The 21,126-nt window shown below is 36.3% G+C and overlaps 1 protein-coding gene across 5 annotated transcripts in view; it reads left to right on the top strand.

The window, feature by feature from the left end:
• The first annotated feature begins 1,072 nt into the window (after window positions 1–1,072).
• GRXCR1 (glutaredoxin and cysteine rich domain containing 1) overlaps window positions 1,073–21,126 on the top strand; it is a 360,439-nt gene continuing 340,385 nt past the window's right edge. For 2 of the 5 annotated variants that reach the window (XR_002522023.2, XR_002522024.2), the window contains exons 1-2: window positions 1,073–2,378; window positions 7,169–7,237. The gene's annotated coding sequence lies outside the window, so the exon portion shown is untranslated. Of the gene's footprint in view, window positions 2,379–7,168; window positions 7,294–21,126 lie in introns of all 5 variants that reach the window. The other 3 variants (XR_001902460.3, XR_001902459.3, XR_002522022.2) reach the window with 2 other exon arrangements.

Here is a 21,126-nt window from a genome sequence, read left to right as displayed (position 1 = left end):
CAGGTTACATGAAACAGGGTTTTAAACTGCTGACACTTAGCAAAGAACTTGTTAAATGTGAACCGAAATAGTATTAAACTGAGTACAATAGAGAATAGAGGCTGAAATTAATTATGTGAGGTAGTAACTTATTAAGGTGACTTTCTGGATAAAAATAAATGCAATCTTGGAGGTGAATAAGATATTAACAAAACAATGGATGAAGTAAAACACAAAGATTTATTTTAGTTTTTCCCTTGTTTATACAAAAAAATGGAAAAGTAAAAATATTATTGATTTTTGAAGAGACAAGTTCCATAACGGTATTTTGGGAACATCATCTCTTAGCTATGTGTAAACTACACCATGAGGGAAAACACAGAAGGAGATCCCAGTTAGGACGCGACTGTGGCCATCTTGTCAACGGAAGTTTTCTGTTCTTATGTGTAGTTTTGGGGTCCCAAAAGGATTATCCAAATCAAACTTCATTTAAAAAATTTAATATTCAATTTATTAAGTTTGTATGTAACAAACATAGCTCTTCTTTAAGCTTTGAAATTTAACTTATTTTAGTATACTTAGACATTTAAGTAGATTTAACTTAATTATTTTATTCTACTTAGACATCTAGTAAAATAACTAGAAATATTTTATTCTACTTAGACATCTCGCAAATTTTAAAAATTACTTTTAAAGCGGTGTTTAATTAATGTTTGATTCCATTTATAAACTTAAACCCCCTTAAACATCTTAAACTACACTGATGAAGTTGATACATTTCCTTTTCATATTTAAGTTCTTTAGTCATCTGAAAAAACCTTCTTGGTACTTACATAACTATCATAATAGGATAAATTTAAATTATAGCAGATTTCTCTTAGACTTTTTTAAAGTCTCTAATACTGATTAATTTTGACATAGAATCTTTGTCAATTAGTCTCATCACTTTAATTTGGAATTACACAGATGATTTTAGTAACAGGTCAAATTCTCCTAAATATAGTGACTATTTCTAAACCTTACTAAAAATATTAGTACTATAAGTTTGATTCACTTAATCCTATATATGTAATTCTACAGGTTTACAGCTATTGATTCTCTAGGAAACAATTATGCTATCCAAACAATTTCAGGGTTAGCATGATAAGCACTTCGGAGGTTATACTTTTAGCTGGCTGAGGTTGAACATTGACCAGATATATCATCTGAGACATTTGAGCTCTAGCATTACAGATATCCTTGAAAATTTTGTGACATCTTTGTCAATGTGCCTGAGTTCTCCAGATTCAAGTCATCATTACCTAATACTTTTCTCTACCACATTTGGTCCATTTGTTGATTTCAACTAGTCTATAACTGTGTCACTCCACTCTAAACTATTTTCACATTTTTTCTTATTAGGACTGGCAGGTATAGTTCTTTTAATGACATTGAGTTGGATTTTGTTTACCTCCCAGTGCTTCCTCTAACTGGTACCTTTTAGGTTAAGGGCTAAGCTTACAGCCTGAATGAGGGTGACAGCAACTGGGTGGAAACAAACTGCAAAATGGAAAGGTATTAGGAAGGGAGAATAGACAGTAGACTCTAAGGTTGGGGATGGATTCCAGAAAGAGGAGACCATATTGAACAAAGATACCAGAGGAAAGTTGGAACTTGGCAGCCCCAAACCCTCACTCCATATTTGCCCATTCCCAACATCCCCGGCAGTTATTATGGATGAAGGATGATGTCCTCTCCTGCTGCATTCCTGTGGGAACACCCAACCTAAAATATTTATCTAGACTAAGGTATAGAAAATCTGTAATTTCAGAGCTTCCCTGGGTCTTTTGGTGGCCAGAATTTGATAAGCAACGACTGACAGCTCTGTTTCTTGAAGAGAGAGATTTGTCTTACCCACCAATAAGCCTCTCCCCGTGTTTGGAAACTAGAGGATGAGTATGAGAGTAGTAGTTGGAATGAACATTCATAACAAAAAGTGCTGTCTCCTGACTGGAAAAGGGAGTGTGTGAAGATCATTCAATTTGTATAGAACAATCTCCTCTTCAGTATGAACCTATTCTGTGTCCCGTCCCGCGGGATCGTCAAAGTAGGCCCTGGAAGAGGGGGTGGGAATTTGGGGAACAAGAGACACGAGAAATGGAGACAAGACAGTGTTCTGATCAAGTCTCGTTTATTGGCGGTAATACAATGTCTTATATACATTAGGAGGGGCAGGTGTCGGGCCAAGGCGGTGATGATCTCATCGCGGTGGGCGTGGCCAGGTAGGTTTCAGTTTCTCTGGTTGGACGTCATGTTACGCCTGCGCTGTTAGGTAGTGATTTTCGCGGGCGCGGGAAAAATGGGTGAAGAAGAAGCAGGAAGAGCGCCATCTTTTATGGGATATTAATACAGGGAAGAAGGTAAATCTAGGGAGGAGGTATGAGGTGGAAATGTATAGAGCTCAGGCATTAATGGTCAATCATTATTCGCTATGGCCGGGGCACGCAGCTCCGGACAATTCTGTAGTTTCTGAAAAATCATTTCTTGTTCTTTTGCATGTGTGTGTCAAGAAAACAGATATGCCAGTTTGATACAATAATTATTTTCTAACTGAGCAGGAAGGATGGGGAGGCATGTCACACCAATGGAAGGACCTCATCTCAGGCATGTTCTTAATATGCCACCCTCATCCACTCTAGCCCCCTCCCTCTGTTTATTTCATTCTGGTCAGAATTACCCAGTGTTTGAGCACTAGCTTATTGAGTTCAGCGTATTGCACTGGTCTCAAGATGGTAAGGGTTTTCTGGAGTTGGAAAGGGGTTGGCAGTGAGAAGCTGTGAGAACATTTGCAGGGAAAAGATAAATGAACAGTAGGACAGGGAAGCAAGTCTAGAGACTGGCACGTGCCCTCAAGGAGACTCTCTGTAAGAGAGTGAACTATTTTTTTCCCTTTTTCCTTGAACTGTAGTGACATCATATTTATCCTAAAGTTCTGCATTTCAATTTTAAAAATTTTGACATAATTTCAGATTACAGAAAAGTTGCTGGGATCCAACAAAGAACATTTTTACTCTACAGTTTTTGCTTTATTCTTCTTTCTCTGTATTGTTTTTTCGGAACTGTTTGGGAGAAAGTTGCTGACATGAATCCTGTTACTCCTAAATATTTCAAAGTGTGTTTTCCTAAGGCAAGCACATTCTCTTACATAACCACAACACACTGATTAAAATCAGGAATTTAATATTAAAACAATACTAGTATCTCATTTACAGACCTTCTTCAGATTTTACATTTTGTCCCAATAATGTTCTCTAGATCATGTGTTGCATTCAGTTATCATGTCCTTTTAATCTCTTTCACTTGGAACAGTCTTCTTTGAATTTAATGATATTGACTTTTTTGAATAGTATAGGCCATTTGTTTTGTAGACTACCCCTCAAGTATGGGGTTGTCTGATGTCACCTTGTGGCTTTGGCAGGAAGTCATGTCGTGTTGCTGTCAGGGTATCCTACCAGGAGGCATATGATGTGAATACCCTGTTCCTGTTGATGTTAACTTTGATCACTATGATGTGAATACCCCGTTCCTGTTGATGTTAACTTTGATCACTTGGGTTAAGATGGGACTGCCAGGTTTGTCCACTGTAAGGTTACTATTTATCCTTTGGTAATTAGTGTTATCTGGGAAGGAGATTAGTTTCACACTGTTAATCAATCTTACATTGTAATTTCACTCTGTATATTTGGAATGAAAATTTTGTTGTTATTTCTTTTACTTTTTAATTTTTCTTTCCCCCAAAGGTGTCTTACTTGTCTACTTGGTTATTCTCAGCTCTGCTGCAGGTACCTACACTTACATCTTTCTTGGCCCAAGCCTGCAACCCTGTCCACGCTGGCAACTGCCCATACTAGCAGAGTGTTGATGGCGGAGGGAGGAAGCCACAGCTCCCATTGCTCCCTCATCTCTTCAACCTAGAACACAACCATAAAAACTACATGAAATATTCCTCACTGAGAGTTTTGGGGGTTACCAAAAGAAATTCTATAAGGTGGAAAATAAGAAGATATTCCCTTTAAATTCATTACACCCACAAAAGGTTTGTAAACTATACAAAGGCATAGTTTACCTCATACCTTTGTTACAAAAGACATTGAGGCAATTTGTTCTGTAGACCTTATACACACCTCTTCTTCTGTTATGTGGGAAGCTTAGTTCCTGCATGAGATCAGATAAATAAGAAAACCAGTATTATCACACTTAAAAACTAATATTAGTTCTTTCATATTGTTACACACCCAGGAGAAGCTTAAGGTACTTTAACTTTTAGTGATTCTTTGCACAAAGTTGGATATCAAAGCTGGAGAAAATTTTCTCATTGAGAAAAACTCTTATGATTGGTGTAAATGTATAGCAATAGTGAAAGGAAGCATTTTACTCTGACCTACAGGAAATCTTATTGCTTCTAGTTTTTCTTTACAGAGTAGATAGTGGAAAAATTTATAGAGTAAAACATAGATATTTCCTTTTGAATGTCTTTTTCCAGACATATTAGCTAAGATGTTCAGGGAGTGTGTGTGAGAAATGAGATGGCATTTTCAGTAAGAGCTAACAAGAGGAGTAAGCACACATTGAAATTTCCATTCTGCCAAAAACCCGGTCCAATGAATATTTCATCTTAAATAATAAGAGGAAAAGCTAATCTCACATTCTCTCAATTTCATTTTAGATTGTTTTCTGGCATTGGGAAGTATGGAGGGAGTTTTCTTTTTCTTTTTTTCTTATCACAACACTGTATGTCTTTTAAATACTGGCAATTGAGAGTGTTGAAACAGTGAGTGAATTGTTTGGATTGGTCACCTTGAAGAAGCCGAAAGAACATGGCAGGCATTCAAAAACTGGAGATTGAATGAGTTAAGGGTAAAATTGATCTGTCTTGCAGCTTTCTATCTAAAAACTGCCTCCTTTTTTGCAGTCTTGGAGCCTAAACTCTCTTGTTTCAAACACTGAGAAGTTTTAAAAGCCCGACAAATGCCAGTAAAATCTATCAAGCAAAGTCAAGGAAACTGCTTCCTCTCATCCAGTCATAGGTATACAGGCAGTTTGCTCAGGCACACAGAGTGCCACTCAAAGCAAGGCAGGATGCCCAGCTTGAGCTCCATTCTTATTTCCCCATAGTACATTCAACTGTCTGAGTATCTGACTCAGACATAGCAGAGATACTGCTGCTGCCAGAGGGTAATAGTTTGTTCTGTTTTCCTGGAATGCCCTTGCACTGAGAAAATGAGAAGTTGGGCAACTCAATGTATGTTCCCATCCTGTGGATTTCTCACTGGCTCTCCCTGGCTCTATTACTTCTTCCATTTTAGAGGGAATAGTCATCCTGCTTTTCAGGCTACCACCTTTTCTTTGGAATCAGTTGGATGCATTTAATGGATATGGAAGAGATGCTGAGAGGGCACGTAGTAGAAATAAGAATAAAATGTTTCATTTTTTTCTGATTTCTTGGAGAATGAGATATTCCATGTGAGTGTATTTTTCTAGACAATTGAAATCCATGCCTTAAATGTCAAAACTTGTTTTTAACTTTGAGAAATGATGTAGCACAGTGGTTAAGCACACAGACTTTGAGGCAAATTGTCTGTATTTAATCACTTTCTACCTTTGTAACTTCAGGCACTTAGCCCTTTGTGCCTCAATTTCCTCATCTGTGAAGTAGAGATAATAATAGACCTTATCTTACAGGATTATGGTGAGTTAATATATGTAAACATTTAAAACAATGTCAAATATATAGTAAGCATATAGACGTTGTTATTATTATTAATTTATCCATTCATATGCAAATCTTACCATGAAATGGTACCCATCTTCTTGTTATCTTTTATAGAATGTATTGAACATTGACTATGCAGTGCCTTCATACTCAGGGAAAGAATATAGTCATGCCTTCAGAGAGTCCTAAGATGACGCTGATGATGAAACAGTAGCTAATATGGTTTCATGAATGTTCTTGGTTAATCCCTGCAAAAAACCTCTAGGATAGGCACACTAATAAATAGACTTAGAAGGTGTAAGTACTTGCCCGACTTCACACAGCTAGAACCAGATGTGAGATACAAACTCAGGGTTGTCTTACTTCAACGCTGGTACTTTTGGACACCTTACCACACTGCCTTGTGGTCAGGACTCCTCATTTCCACAACAGTGGTTCTCAAACTTGAGTATCCCACAGGATCACCAGGAGGGCTTGTTAGAACACAAATTTCTGACTTCCACCCCAGAGGCTCAGATTCAGTAGTTTTGGAGTGGAGGCTGAGAATTTGCATTCTAAGTTGCTAGATGATGCTAATGCTGCTGGTCCACAGGAACCACACTTTGAGAACCAATGTTTTCACTAAATGACTCCAGACAATATTTAATACCAATTATTTTTTATTTTCTCTTTACTATCAGTGGCTGCTTGAAGCTATCAATGTATTCTTTTGCTTTTAAACAGTATTCTATGCACATCTAGCCATTTAAAAACTCTATAACCCACCTCCTGTGTTATTTGTGGATTTTATGACAGCAGTTGCTGTTTAAGAGACTCCTTTCAATTACTAATTAGTTCCCTGGTGCACTTGGCTCATAAACGCCACGAGGACCTTGACTTCTCTTCTTAAATATTGCTTCTTTTAATTTTAATGTAGAAAAGTACTGAGTGACTAAGATTCATGAATTTAAATATCTATCTTATGCCATTTTTTCGCCTTCCCAATGTTGAGGACTTCATGCCCATTGTTAAAGTAAACTAAATATGGCCTGAGAAGGACTCTGTAATTCTATATTTGAATCTTTGTGAATGAACTGTAACCTAGTTTAATAGTCAGACAAAATTGAAACTCTAACTTAATCGTATGCACCTGTAACAGTGGCTGAGTGTTGGCCAATCCCAGCAGCCATACTTCAACTACTCATAGAGGCTGAATGTTCAAACTGCGTTCAAGTAAGGCAAACATCAAGCTGTAACCAATTTCACCATTTCTGTACCTCACTTCCTATTCCTGTAAGCCACTTTTCCTTTTTTTGTTTATGAATTTGTTCTGAGTATGAGGCACTCCTGGAGTCTCTGTGAATCTGCTGTGATTCTGGGGGCTGCCCAATTCGCGAATCATTTACTGCTTAATTAAATTCTTTAAATTTAATTCAGCTGAAGTTTTTCTTTTATCAGATGGTGTCAGAAGCGGGATCTGAAGTGGAGCTTCTAGCATGCCCCAGCAGCGCTGAGTGAACACGCAAGGTACCTGCAGGACCCACTTGTGTCCATTGATTTCTCAGAGCCACTGGGGATCATGGGTAAGCTTACTCTCAGATTTCAGAGCTCCACGGATTTGTGTTTTGAGCTCTCTGAGTTTCTTTGAGCAAATTTCTGATCCAAACTGGGTTTGGAGTCGTGACAGAAACTGGACTAGGTCTGGGAACAGATTTGATCAAAGAATTAACTGGCTTGGATCTAGTTAGAGGCCTCTCACTTCTGGCTGGGTCAGAAAAGAAGTGGTAGTAAGCTGTAATATTGCAGGGGTTATAAACTTTGACTTTTAAAAATTCACAGGGATTTTTGTGTTCCACCCCTTTGTTTAATTTTTCTTGTGCACTTATGTAGGAAAAAAAATCATTGGCTAAGTTAATCAAGAGAACCTGAGAGTAAAGCCAGTATTTTAGGTAAAAATGGGATCCTTAATTTCTGGAAAACTGAGTTCTTCCTGGCTTATACTTTAGGCCTGGGAGGCAATGAAGTCTTACAGAAATGACAAAATCTTACTAAAGATAACTTACAGTGGAACGTTCTGAATAAACAATGCATTGAAGTACATTCAAAAATGAAGGCTCTTGGTAAAGTCCCTTTTGGCTAAGAAAGAGTTTGGCACTACAGGAGGTCAACTGCTATTGTCTTTGGAATAATCTGCCTTGCACTCTTTGCTGATGGCTGTAGGTGACAGGATTAGGCATGTACAGGATCATGGGACATGGGGAGCTTTTTCCTCCCTAAAAGGGGAAACTTGAGAGCTGATGAGACTGCTGGAAAAGATCCCCTTTCTACTGAGAAGCAGCCGCCTGAACTTTTCAGTGTGGCTGCAATGGGTGGGTCTTTCTCTGGCCTCCCTGATCATTTTGCCTTCCTGACCCTGCCACAGGCAATGCTTTTCTCTCTCCACCTTTCCCTTATCTTTTCTATTACTCAGGGCGGCCATCTGGCCCAGAGACCACATGTTGAAACTCCTGGTCGGAGGTTGGATTTACAATGGTGGGGCCCAAACAGAGACGAGTTGGAGCCTTGCCAATTTGATATTGGGTGCTAAGCAGAGCGGCTAATGTCTGTTTTGTCACCATATTTTACTCTGGCCAGAATGAAAAAAGATAATTTTCCTTTGTGCTGCATCTTGGCCCCCAAAGCTATGTTGTGAGAAGCTGAATCACTAGGGATGCTCACGGAAAGGGAAACCAGAAGCCTGGCATCCCGGCAAAAAGATAAGAATTTCTTACCACTCAGATTTTGGGCTTCTCTCTCTCTGTGCAGCAGAGCTTTCTTAGACCATTGTTCTGCTCTGAGAAAAAAAAAATTATAAAGGGTTATAAAAGGTTTATAAAAATCTTACCTTATGGTCAAACTAATTAAAACTGAATAGATTTGTAAAGTGTTACTTTACTAGCTTTAACATTGAAAATATACTAATGGAGACATAAAATTTGGTTTTCTCTTTTAAAAAGATAATATTTTAAAATTAAAATATTAAATATTATTATTTATTTATAAAAATTAAATATTAATATTAAAAGATAATGAAAGATTTTTGTTTACCTTTTAAGTAAACTACAAAAGAAAAAGAGAGGAAGGGAAAGAAAGGAGACAGAGTCAGTTGGCTTCATGCTATCTCCACTGGGTCTTATTTTAGAAAGCTGAGTCTACTCTGTATAAGAATAATGTTTTTTCCTTTAAAAGTTTTTTGGGTTATCATTTTGGCTAAATGGATGACTTATGGTAACCTAAGATTCTATTTTGTAATATCCGATGTTTCAAACCTTTAATATTAAACAAACCATTCAAAATCAAGCTCTAGATTATCATGCTAAATCAGCCAATACTAAAATTGTTTAAATATACAGTTTGAATGAACTCCATGATCTAAGTCAAATTACCTCTGATAACACATAAGTTGTCAGTGCCGTGCACCTAAATCTTAGAAACAACTAGTATTCAAGAGGATGTAAGTCCAGTGTTAAGTAAGGACTCATGAAGAACCAGGATGGCCATCTTGTCCTTCCTGAGTCCTTAAAACTTTTGTTATTAAGGTTTCTGCATTTCATGACTCAGCATGGAAAATATAAAATAATCCAAATTGAATATATTGATGTGGTGACTTATAAATTGTGGGACTAGTTTAAAACCAATGTTTTGGTTCCATTTTCCTGGGAAGACAATCAAAGCTTCATGTACATTTGGCTACCTGATGGGCCATTTAAACATTTATAAAGGGATTTCATTCAATTGTCATTTTCAATGCATGTTTTCTGGTAGCATAAAAACTTTCCCATGCAAGAGGACTGGTGTTATAACAGTAGATTATTATACTACAGTGTATTTTCACCAGGTAAAGAGAGCTTTTTGTGTTTCACTGAGGATAATCCCTTCACAATCTAGAGCCCTAAGATTGGATCTTCTGAGAACATTAGAGAAAGACTGTTCTTCCCATCCATACTTCAGCAAAACTTTGGAGCCTTGAGCCTTAGGTTCATAATCTCACAACTGAGAAGGGTCCACACTCCTGGAACTGTACACCCATTGGAACCTTTAAGGTAAAACTAACCAGGAAAGTTTCTCCCCAGAAGAAGACGGCATCCTTGATTCAAACAGCTTTTCCCAAGATTATAGATCATGACTTCTACTACTATCACAAGACTCTTATCTTTAAATATTTTTTCTTTGTTTATGCTTCTATAAATAATAGGAATGAAAAGGGGTCTATTGTGTGCACTTACAGGGTATAGTTTTATTTGTGAAGGATTTTGCAGCCAGCCTTATACATGAATAACCTTATACTTTAATACATAAAAGATGAAGGCAAAATGTAGGTGAGAAACTTTGGTGGTACATATGTTGCCTCATCATCACTCAAAACTCCTCTTTATGGATAAAGAGACCATTGCCAGGAGGCCTTCACTTTTCTAGCAGGACAACATTTTTCTGGGTCCTTTTTCCATAGTTCAGGATAAAAGACAATAATTAGAATTGTCACCCTCATAATAGGCTCTACAGCAAATTCTACTTTAAAGGCTATCGTTACACACAGACTTCAAATTCTCTTGTGGAAGTTATGCTAAGTTAATAGAAGTAGCTAAACAGAAAAGTACCTGTGCAGCTGCTGACACTTGTGGCCTATGGAGAAATATATCAAATGTAGATTATTAAAATTCAGTTGTAGGGTATTAACGAAAAGACCACTTAGTCAAGTGAGTAGACTCTTCATTCAGCTCATTATTAAATGTATTTAATTTTACACGGTTTGGTTTATGGGGACCTTGGGTAAGGGACCATACTCTAAACTCTTGGTATTATCCTCCCAATAATCATAATAATATTCTCCCTGGTGCACTGTATTCTCTCAAAGGTTTTAAATGTTTGCATGCAGCCATCTCTAGAACATCAAATGATCTCTCTTCAACTGGAATGACAAAAGCTGAAAGAAATGTGCAACCATGAGGACACTGTAACCTATGAATGACATGCTGAGAACAAAAACCCAAAATGATGGTAACTGAGAGTGGTGCTAAGGGCCCTAAGTATTGGTTACACTCTTGATAAAGTGAAACCTGGCCAAAAAGCAGAATTTTTTTTAAACAGAATTACGGAGGCCATTATTTTGAACTGAGCTCATGCACTAGGCCCCAACAAACCAAACCAAACCAAACTAAAATGGAGTCACTCATGCTAAATGTGACATAATCAAAGTAAGACTTTAAGAAAACACAGATCGTAGAACGGATCAGGTTTTGTTTCCTCCTGTAAACAGGATATTCCAGCATAAGGAAGTACCCTCTATTCAGTCCTTAATGCCTCCTTGCAAAACCCACTGTTCTACTGTTTTTCAGTGGGCTTCAAAATCATATAAGTACATTTACAAAAGTGATAGTAACATCAATGACTAAGATTTTGGTCAATCTCTCAAAAAATTGAGAAAATGACTAAAAGGGGGATTGTTAAAGCAAACTAAATATGGCCTGAGAAGGACTCTGTACTTCTATATTTGAGTCCTTATGGATGAACTGTAACCTAGCTTAATAGTCAGACAAAATTGAAAATCTAACTTAATAGTATGCATTTGTAACAATGGTTGAGTGTTGGCCAATCCCAGTGGCCGTACTTCAACCACTCATAGGGGTTGAATGTTCAAACTACGTTCAAAAAAGGCAAAAGTCAAGCCGTAACCAATCTCACTGTTTCTGTACCTCACTTCTGATTCCTGTATGTCACTATACCTTTTTTGTCTGTAAATTTATTCTGACCACAAGGTACCCCTGGAGTCTCTGTGAATCTGCTGTGGTTCTGCGGGCTGCCCGATTCACAAATCATTCATTGCTCAATTAAACTCTTATAAATTTAATTCAGCTGAAGTTTTTCTTTTGTCACCATCAAAGATTATTCTACAATAGATCATAGGAAAATCTAGCAGACCACTCTGACTTGGCTTTTTAGTTTCCTCAACTCAGTAATATAGTTCCAAGGGCCTGGCGTTGTGTATCTGCTTTCTTGTTTTCTATCTATTTATTCAAATCTGGTCTTGTCTTTTGTCAATATAGTTCTAAAATCCTGTATAAGCCATGAAGTGTTCACAAAATTAGGTCTAGAAAGATTTTGAGGAGAGGTAGGACTTCTTTTCTCTTCTGGCAACAGAGTAGATCCTTGATTCCTGAGCTGCTGCTTCTTAGATTAACAGTATATGAGTCAGGAAGCTCATGATTCTGGCCTCTTCTGATGTGATCAGTTCCCCACTCTACTAAATTACAGATAACTTTGAGTACACTTCTGTGAGAAACTGGGCTGTCATGGGGAGCTATATAGACTCACTTGTTTCTTTGATCTCAGGTTGATCTTTTGCATTGCTTTCCTGGCTGTTCACTAGTAAATGGAAATAAACACAACCTTAAACACAGCCCAAGTCATCGCTGTAGACCAAACTTTAGGGTCTAGTTAATTCTCATTCCCTCACATTTAGTTTCCTGTTCTAAACTTATATTTTCTTTCAATATTGCTAGATAGTTTTCCATAGGCACCTTCTACCTTATCCAGTGGCAGTCATCTTCCAGGCCCACTCTGTACCTGTCTTTGGGCTTTGTGTTGCAAGAGAAATATAAAAAATTCTTTGTTTAAACCTATGCAAGTTGGATTTTCTATTACTTCTAACAGAATACATTCCTTGGTTGATTCCCTCATACAATCAGAATCCTGGAAGGTAGGACTATTCCAGAAGTGGTTAATTCAGTGGTTCAACAAAGTCATCAGAAATTGAGGGTCTTGCCATTTTTCTACTTCATAGTTGCTTGATGCTTGTAGCAGCTTCAGTCATCATATCCTTTCATACTAATGTCAAGAGAGAGGGAAAATAAAGAAATGTTTCTGTCCTGGTCTTTTTTAAGAGAAGAAAAATGGTTTTGAAGTCCCTCAGCCTACTTCTTATGTCTCATCAGACAGAATTTGGTCAGTGCCCACACCAAACTAAATGCTTGCCAAGGGAGATAAATAACCATGGCTAGCTTTGGCCAATCAGGAGTCATTGCTGGGGATGAAGATGAGTCCTGTCTTCCCAGAAGGAAATATTAGGTTGGTGCAAAAGTAATTGTAGTTTTGTAACTGCCCAATGGGATCACCTTAACTGCTGCCTAGACAGAGCCGATTTATCAAGACAAGGGAATTACAATGGTGAAAGAATAATTCACTCAAAGCCAGCTGTGCGGGAGACTGGAGTTTTATTATTACTCAAATCAGTCTATCCGAGCATTCGGGGATTACAGTTTTTAGGGATAATTTGGTGGGTATGGGCTCAGAAAGGGGGGAGTGCTGATTGGTCAGGTTGAAGATAAAATCATAGGGGGTCGAAGTAAGTTCTTCTTGCTGACTTTGGGATGGGATCACATATCTGGTTGAGCCACATGATCAGTCTGAGTGGTGTCATCTGCTGCAGGGTCTGCAAAATATCTCAAGCACTGATCTTAGGTTTTACAACAGTGATTTTATCCTCAGGAGCATTTGGGGAGGTTCGGACTCTTTCAGTCAGAGGCTGCATGGCCCCTAAACCATGATACCTAATCTTGTAGCTAATTTGTTAATCCTACAAAGGCAGACTGGTCCCCAGGCAAGAAGGAGTTTTTCAGGAAATGGCTATTATCCATTTTGTTTCAGAGTTTAAACTATAAGCTAAATTCCTCCCCATGGCTAGTTCAGCCTACACCCAGGAATGAACAAAGATGGTTTAGAGGTTTGAAGGAAGATGGGGTCGGTTAGGTCTGATCTCTCTCACTGACATAATTTCCTCAGTTATGATTTTTTCAAAGGTGGTTTGTTTTTGCCTTTTTTTTTTTAATTGCAAAGACCTCAATTACTTTTGCACCAACCGAACAGCTACTTGGAGGGCAATTAATAAAATCAAGGTTCTGTCAGAAGGAAGAAGTGGGGAAATGGATAATGGCTGTTGGCATAGCAACTGACAGTGTCTAGTGCTGAAACACCACTGACTTCTTTGACCTGAGTCACTTTCATGGGTTCTTACACCACTTAGTAGAGAAAGTTCCTCAGTGACATATTGGATATTCTGGTAATTTGACATATGGAAACCCAAACTAATTTTTATTTGGGCAAGTTAGTTAAATTTACCAATTTATTTACTAATGAATGTTATGTAACTTTATAGAATGGTACAGGATGATGAACCCCAGCTGAACAGAAATAAAGTTAGAGTTAGAAAAGGTATTTTATTTTTAAAAATAATCATTAAAGATATGTCACAAAACATTCCTTGCAGAAGACTTACTTTCACTTTACCTTTTGAATAATCTTACCTTTTGGAGAATAACTTCATTCTAGGCCAGATACCTTAATACAAATATCTGAAAAATGAAAGGCCACCTAGAAATGAGAAGAAAGTTAAATGCTGTGACATCCTAGCCATTGTTTGTTTTTAAGGTGTGAGGTGGCTCTTAATTAAGTTTTGCAGAGTTTTGCTGAGAAATTTTATCTCTGCCCTCAGATTTATTCCCACCTTCAGTGGTTTGTAAGGATGACTGAAGAGCCTGGTCACCTCAGAGCTGTAAGGGCTGGGCTCAGAAGAATACAAAGAAGGACCCTGGTGTTTTATGATTAGAAGAGTATTTTTTAAATATTTACAAATGAATAGAACTAGGTTCTATTCATGAATAACTAAGGTAGGCCTAGCTGAGCAAAATTATGAGACAGACTGTAATAAACAATGTATATTTATTTTTGAAAGATCAACTTGAAAAGGTAGGCATGTTGAGTCTAGCTATCACTCAAGGTAGAATTAACAATAGTCACTTTTTGCTTTAAAAAGAGATTGAGTTGTCCAATTCTTAGTGGTTCCTGGTAGCAGTTTATAGAAATTCCTTAAAGATCTGCATTGGCATATTTATTATAGGAGATGTCCCTTCCCACTAGAATGTACCCATGGGATTTAGGTATGTTTTATCCATTTCAAAAATCACTTTCTTATCCTTTAGTTCTTATCCCTTAGATATAGAAACATGTCCTCTGCAAACAGGGATAGTTTGACTTCTGATCTTCCTATTTGGATGCCCTTTATTTCTTTCTTTTGGCTTATTGCTCTGGCCAGGACTTCCAATTACTCTGTTGAATAGGAGTGGTGAGAGAGGGCATCCTTGTCTTGTGTCAGTTTTCAAGGGCAATACTTCCAGCTTTTTCTCATTCAGTATGTTCTTGCCTGTGGGTCTGTCATATATGGCTCTTATTATTTTGAGGTATGTTCCTTCAATACCTAGTTTATTGAGGGGATTGAACATGAGGAGATGTTGAATATTATTGAAAGCCTTTCTGCATCTATTGAGATGATCATGTCATTTTTGTTTAGTTCAATTTATATGAATAATCACATTTATTGATGTGCATATTTTGAACCAATCTTGTCCCCAAGGGATAAAGCCTGCTCAATCATGGTGGGTTAGCTTTTTGATGTGCTGCTGGATTCAGTTTGCAAGTATTCTGTTGAAGATTTTTGCATCAATGTTCATCAAGGATATTGGCCTGAAATCTTTTTTTCTTTTGTCTCTGCCAAGTTTTAGTATCAGGATGATGCTGAGCTCATAGAATGAGTTAGGAAGGAATGCTCCCTTTCAATTTTTTGGAATAGTTTCAGTAGAAATGGTACCAACTCTTCTTTGTACATCTGGTAGATTTCAGCTGTAAATTTATATGGTCCTGGACATTTTTTGGTTGGTAGACTATTTATTACTAATTCAACTTCCAGAGATGGTTATTGATCTGTTCAGGGAATCAGTTTCTTCTTGGTTCAGTCTTGGGAGGGTGTATGTGTCCAGCAATTTATCCATCTCTTCTAGGTTCTCTAGTTTGTGCTCATAGAGGTTTTTGTAGTAGCATCTGATAGTTATTTTTATTTCTGTGGTGTCAGTGGTAACATCCCCTTTATTGTTTCTGATTGTGTTTATTTGGATCTTCTCTCCTTTCTTCTATTAATCTAGCTAGCAGCCTATCTTATTAAAAAACCAACTCCTGGATTCATTGATCTTTTTGATTTTTTGATTTGTGTGTGTGTCCTGATATCCTTCAGTTTAGCTCTGATTTTGATTATTTCTTGTCTTCTGCTATATCCTGTTTAATTCTTATGTGAACTGCATGCACCTAGGAATATAATCTGTGGTGTTGGTTCTATTTTCTTTTACTAGTTATACAATTTCACTTTAGACAAACTTATAACCATTTTGCCTGTGAATTTTTTTCATTAGAAGACATGTAATTGCAATATTGTTTTCAAAATGAATAACTAATACCACTGCATTGCTTTATTAATGCTATGCACACTTGGGCTTTAAGAAATCATTTCTTCATATATTATTGCACTTACAAATATAGCTTTAGTTGAATCATTGACTATTAAACACCAAGTGATCAAGGGTTGTCAACTAAAAAGGGCCTTAAATCAAAGCAGCCTTTCCTCTACCTTTCCTTTGAAACAAACTACGAAAATTAAAGGACTTGCAATGTACTTCTATCCAATATGAAAGTAATAGATCTCTGGGAAATTATTTTAATAGTCTTATTAAGATCAAGATCAAAGCAGCTTCATGGCTGCCTTAGAATATGTATCAGTACACTTTGCTGCTGAATGAAAAAAGTGAGTTATAACAACAGCATGTAGAGGCAACACCATTTTGTTTTGTTTTTAAAAATGCATCCATGTATGCAAAAATTATGCATAGAAAGACCATTATGATATTCATTAAAACGAACTTTTTTAAAGTGGAAAAAAAGAGATATATGTCAGTAGCAAGCATCAGCTTTATTTTTCTATGTGTCTGTATAGACATGAATTCTAGAAGTTTCCATGTATTTTGTTGTAAGGTTACCTAGAATACACACCAATGATTAGACCAAACAAAGACACAGTTTACACAACTGAATATTGTCAATTTACAATGGTAGAGAATATAACCAAGAATAGAATAACAAAAATGACAGAAGAACAAAAACATAAATTTTAAATCTTAAAAGTTATGTTTATCAGAGTTATGCTATTCCTTATTATTATATCTGAAGATGAGTACAATATTGGTAGGCAAGAATGTGAAATAGCTTATTATTGTGTTTAATATTCCCTCGTGTGAAATAATATTGGCATTTACATTCATAGGAGCACTGTAGTTTTCATTTTTGTTAAAACTCAGTAACAAGCACATTTGTAATATGAAAGAGTTGGGTTCATTTCACTTTACATAAAAGCAACTTCATACCCAGAGCTCATTAATTTATCCTCAAACCATGTATAAATTATTGAACCAGTCTTGTTTTGCTAGATTAAGTGGAATATGAAAATGAGATCCCAACAGGCAATATTTATTAATTTCCATGAAGTCTTTATATATTTCTCTTCTACATCTTAAAGATACAGAGAGAATTCCAGCATTTCTGATTTATTAAGGAATGAGTACAATCCAGTTGACCAAAAACTTTAGAGCAGGAGTTGAATTTTAAGATTTCTTTAATTTGGTTTGCCTTGGATTATCTCATAAGGACATGATTTTAAATTCATATATATGCTTCCACATGTGGATTCATCCCCTTTGTTCTTTGATTTTGTCTTTTTATTTAAGAAAACATCCTGGTGGGGCACATGGGCTCACGCCTGTAATCCTAGCACTTTGGGAGGCAAGGTGGGCAGATCACGAGGTCAGGAGATCGAGGCCATCTTGGCCAACATGGTGAAACCCCATCTGTACTAAAATACAAAAAAAGAAAAAAAAATTAGCTGGGCTTGGTGGCGTGCACCTGTAGTCCCAGCTACTCAGGAGGCTGAGGCAGGAGAATCGCTTGAACCCGGGAGCGAAGATTGCAGTGAGCCGAGATCGCACCACTGTACTCCAGCCTGGTGACAGAGTGAAACTCTGTCTCAAATAAGAAAAAAAAAAAAAAAAAAAAAAAGGAAAAGAAGAAAACATCCTCCATGAATTACTGATTTCTTAGATTATGTGTTCATATGCTCTGTCTCCTGATATTTACAAAGAGGTTTTTCCAGAAAATGATATTATGAGATTCCTGGAAATAAGTGAATTGGCAGATAATTCAGGAAGATGTGAGAAATATATATTAATAACAAGTTGGAAAAATTCAATGTATATAATGACACCAAGCATTAGTGAGGATATGGGAGAAGATGAAACCATATACATGTTCATTGGAGTGTGAATTGGTTTCACCATTTTGGAGAGCAATTTGGGAGTACCTTGCAAATTAAAAGATGTACACTCCTTACCATCTCACTCTTGGATTTCTCTACCCTAGAAAAAACAAGGTATTTTTGCACAAAGAAATTCTTTGAGCAAGTTTGTAACAAGGGAAACAATCCACTTAACAATGAATAAATATATAAACCATGGTTTATTCAGACAACTACTATGCAAGTTTTATAATGAATGATTGAGATCTACATGAATAAATGTGATTAAAAAATGCAATGCTGAGTTTTTTTAAAAGGTTGCAAAGGATACTTAAAGTATAATATGTTCATTTAAATGTTAAACATAGTTTTATTTGTGGATGCTATGTACATAATGAATGTACAAAACTGTCCATGAAATTAATGCACACCAGCTTTAGAATAGTGGTTGCCTCTGGGAAGGACAATGGTAGGTTGAGGATATGATGTACCTGTGACATTTCATTTTTAAGAAGACAAAGCGAGTGAATTAAAGCAAAGAAAGCCAAATATTAACATGGGTTTAATCTTAGCATTTTAACAATGTTATACCTACAGGTGTCTTTCACATTATCTTCTGTATTCTTTTATATGTTTAAATGGTTTCATCATGAAAAAGAAAAAAATTCCTAAGTGTTCACTCAGTGAAAGGCTGCATTCAACCAAGTGAATGTAATCCCTTAGTGGGCAAAATTGAAGTAGGGGAATTGAAGAGGCTTTCTCCTAAGCTGGGCATGGAGTAGCTAAAGGAATTAATTTATCAGTGAATGAACTTTTAAAGGGGCTATTCTCATGCGAACTTAATCTATTCTAATATAGTCTTCTTTAAGAAAAAAAACTTGAGCAGTTAACTTCTTTAACACTCCTATTTCTGCAGTAATACAAATAATGATAATATTATATAAGAACATTATATTCAGGTTCTACTCAATGATTTATATATTTTCTCATCTAATTCTCACAATGTCTCTATGAAGTAGCTGTTATTATAAACCACATTAAAAGATGGGCTAAAGTGCTTTTCCCATTCATATAGCAGAGTTAATCTATTACTGACAAGATTCACCACAAGAATCATTTTCTCTGAGAACAACAAATTAATAAGTAAATAAACAAAATATTAGGGAAAATGGGGATGATCCTGTCAATATTCCTTCACTCTCATTTAATAGTGAACTCCCCATTCAGTTGCCAAGATTATGCTTATAAACTAACAGACCCTGTATTGTTCCTTTTCAATATTAAATAGAATAATATTTCTTTTTGTTTTAGTGTTAGAAACTTCAAAAATAGTTTTCTTGAATATGAAAACATGGATTTTTATTAATAATCAGCTATCTGAATAGAAAAGTCACGGCTACTTCTTTTTTTTTTTTTTTATTCTTTGAGAGAGAGTCTTCTTCCATCAACCAGCTGGAGTGCAGCAGCATAATTTCAGTTCACTGGAATCTCTACCTCTTAGTTCAAGCAATTCTCATGCCTCAGCCTCCCGAGAAACGGGGATTACAGGCGTGCACCACCATGTCTTGTTAATATGGCTACTTCTTAATTTCCTTCCAGCTCATAAAATTTCTGTGTTCATATAATTAGATTGATTAGATACTAATTCTGCCTTTGAAAAATAATAATCATTTTATAAAGAAATAGAAATTTGCTCATTTGAGCATTTAAAGGATTTTCAAATTGAGAAATTGTGTAGGTAGAGTTTTGATATAATAAAGTCAAAGCAGAAAGATTTCCTAAAATATTTTTCAAGTATATTTATTTTTCTCAGAAATAAGAAAAGCTAATGAGGATGAGATGAGATTTTGTAGTAAGTTGACTAGTTTTCTAAAGTTATTTGAGAATAGGCTTAATTTTTTTAAAGAATTAATTGTAGCTACATTTATCAAGCCATCAAATGTTCCAATAAGCAATGATTAATTTCCAGGCATTGAGCTCTGCCTCTTTACAAATAAGGTCTCATTTAGTCCTGACAACATTTTAAGGTGGGTATTTTTACACTCACTTTACAGATGGGAAAACTGAAGATATGAGAGATCACATAAAGGGCTCAAGGTTGTACAGCTTTGCAAATAGCAGAGTCATGATTCAATCTAGAATAGGATTTGAATTCATGCTCTCAACTCTGCTCTCCCTCAGGCTGTTAAGAAGAACTCTGTGTAAAGCCTTCATAACTGATTTCAGGAAAAGCAGGCGAATCTGAGCTCTGAAACCTACCACCCTGTTTTATGGCAGGTTGAGCACATACTGCTTCTTGATGAGAAACAGTCACAAACAAGAATAGTAACCTAAGAGCAAATCAATAAGGGAGTTTTAAAAGATGAAGACAGAGTTTAGTAGAAAAATGTCTTTGGCTTGGAAGACATGCTAGGGAACTATAATTTGTTTTTCTTCTTTTTTATCCATAAAAATATTTGAGGAGTAGTATTCTGAATTATTTTCCAGACAGAGAAACTGTAAAAGACTGCCAGAGAGTGAGTGAAGTTGGATTCAGAATAAAGTGTTTTATTATTACAAAAGCAATATGTGCACATGTTAGAAAGCTAGAAAATATTGATAATCAAAGAAAATAAAGGAAACTTAGAAATTTATAACTATCGTTGAGTAGTAAACACCGTTACGACCTTGGTGTTCACAACTCTACATACATTCTTTAAGAATCAAGTCATGCCATGCAAAAGCTACTTGATCGTAGCTTTTTTAAAGTTTAAAAGCTTTTGTTTTTATTCTTTAAGGCAAAAATTGAGCTACAGAAATGTCAATACAATAAATGTATATCGTTGATATTTTTGACATTTCCATAAAACTCACTCACCTCAATACAGCATTATTTTCTTCTGTTCTCTATTTAAGATAGTTCATCATAATGATGACCTGAGACTTGATGCCAGCTTCTTGGTGCATGTCAGGACTTTCATGCATTGAACTGTAAACTTGACAAATCCGTGTCAATCATGATTCTTCTTCCAGGTTGGAAGGCTAAGCCAGGGCCAAAGTTAAAACAGAGACAACTATAATTTCTGAAAGATAAAAGAGAGCCTACAGGGTATATATTTTACACATGAGGAAAGTGAAGACCCCCCCCTCCATAATGTCCAAGGCCACACAATTATTACTAGTTATTGGTGAGAGAGCATGGTGAAATCCACCTGGCCTAACATCTAACCCTTTG

This window comes from Papio anubis, chromosome 3 (assembly GCF_008728515.1).
Source record: "Papio anubis isolate 15944 chromosome 3, Panubis1.0, whole genome shotgun sequence".
Taxonomy (NCBI): domain Eukaryota; kingdom Metazoa; phylum Chordata; class Mammalia; order Primates; family Cercopithecidae; genus Papio; species Papio anubis.
The sequence above is the reverse complement of the archived record's forward strand: the minus strand, read 5'-3'. Positions and strand labels throughout refer to the sequence as shown.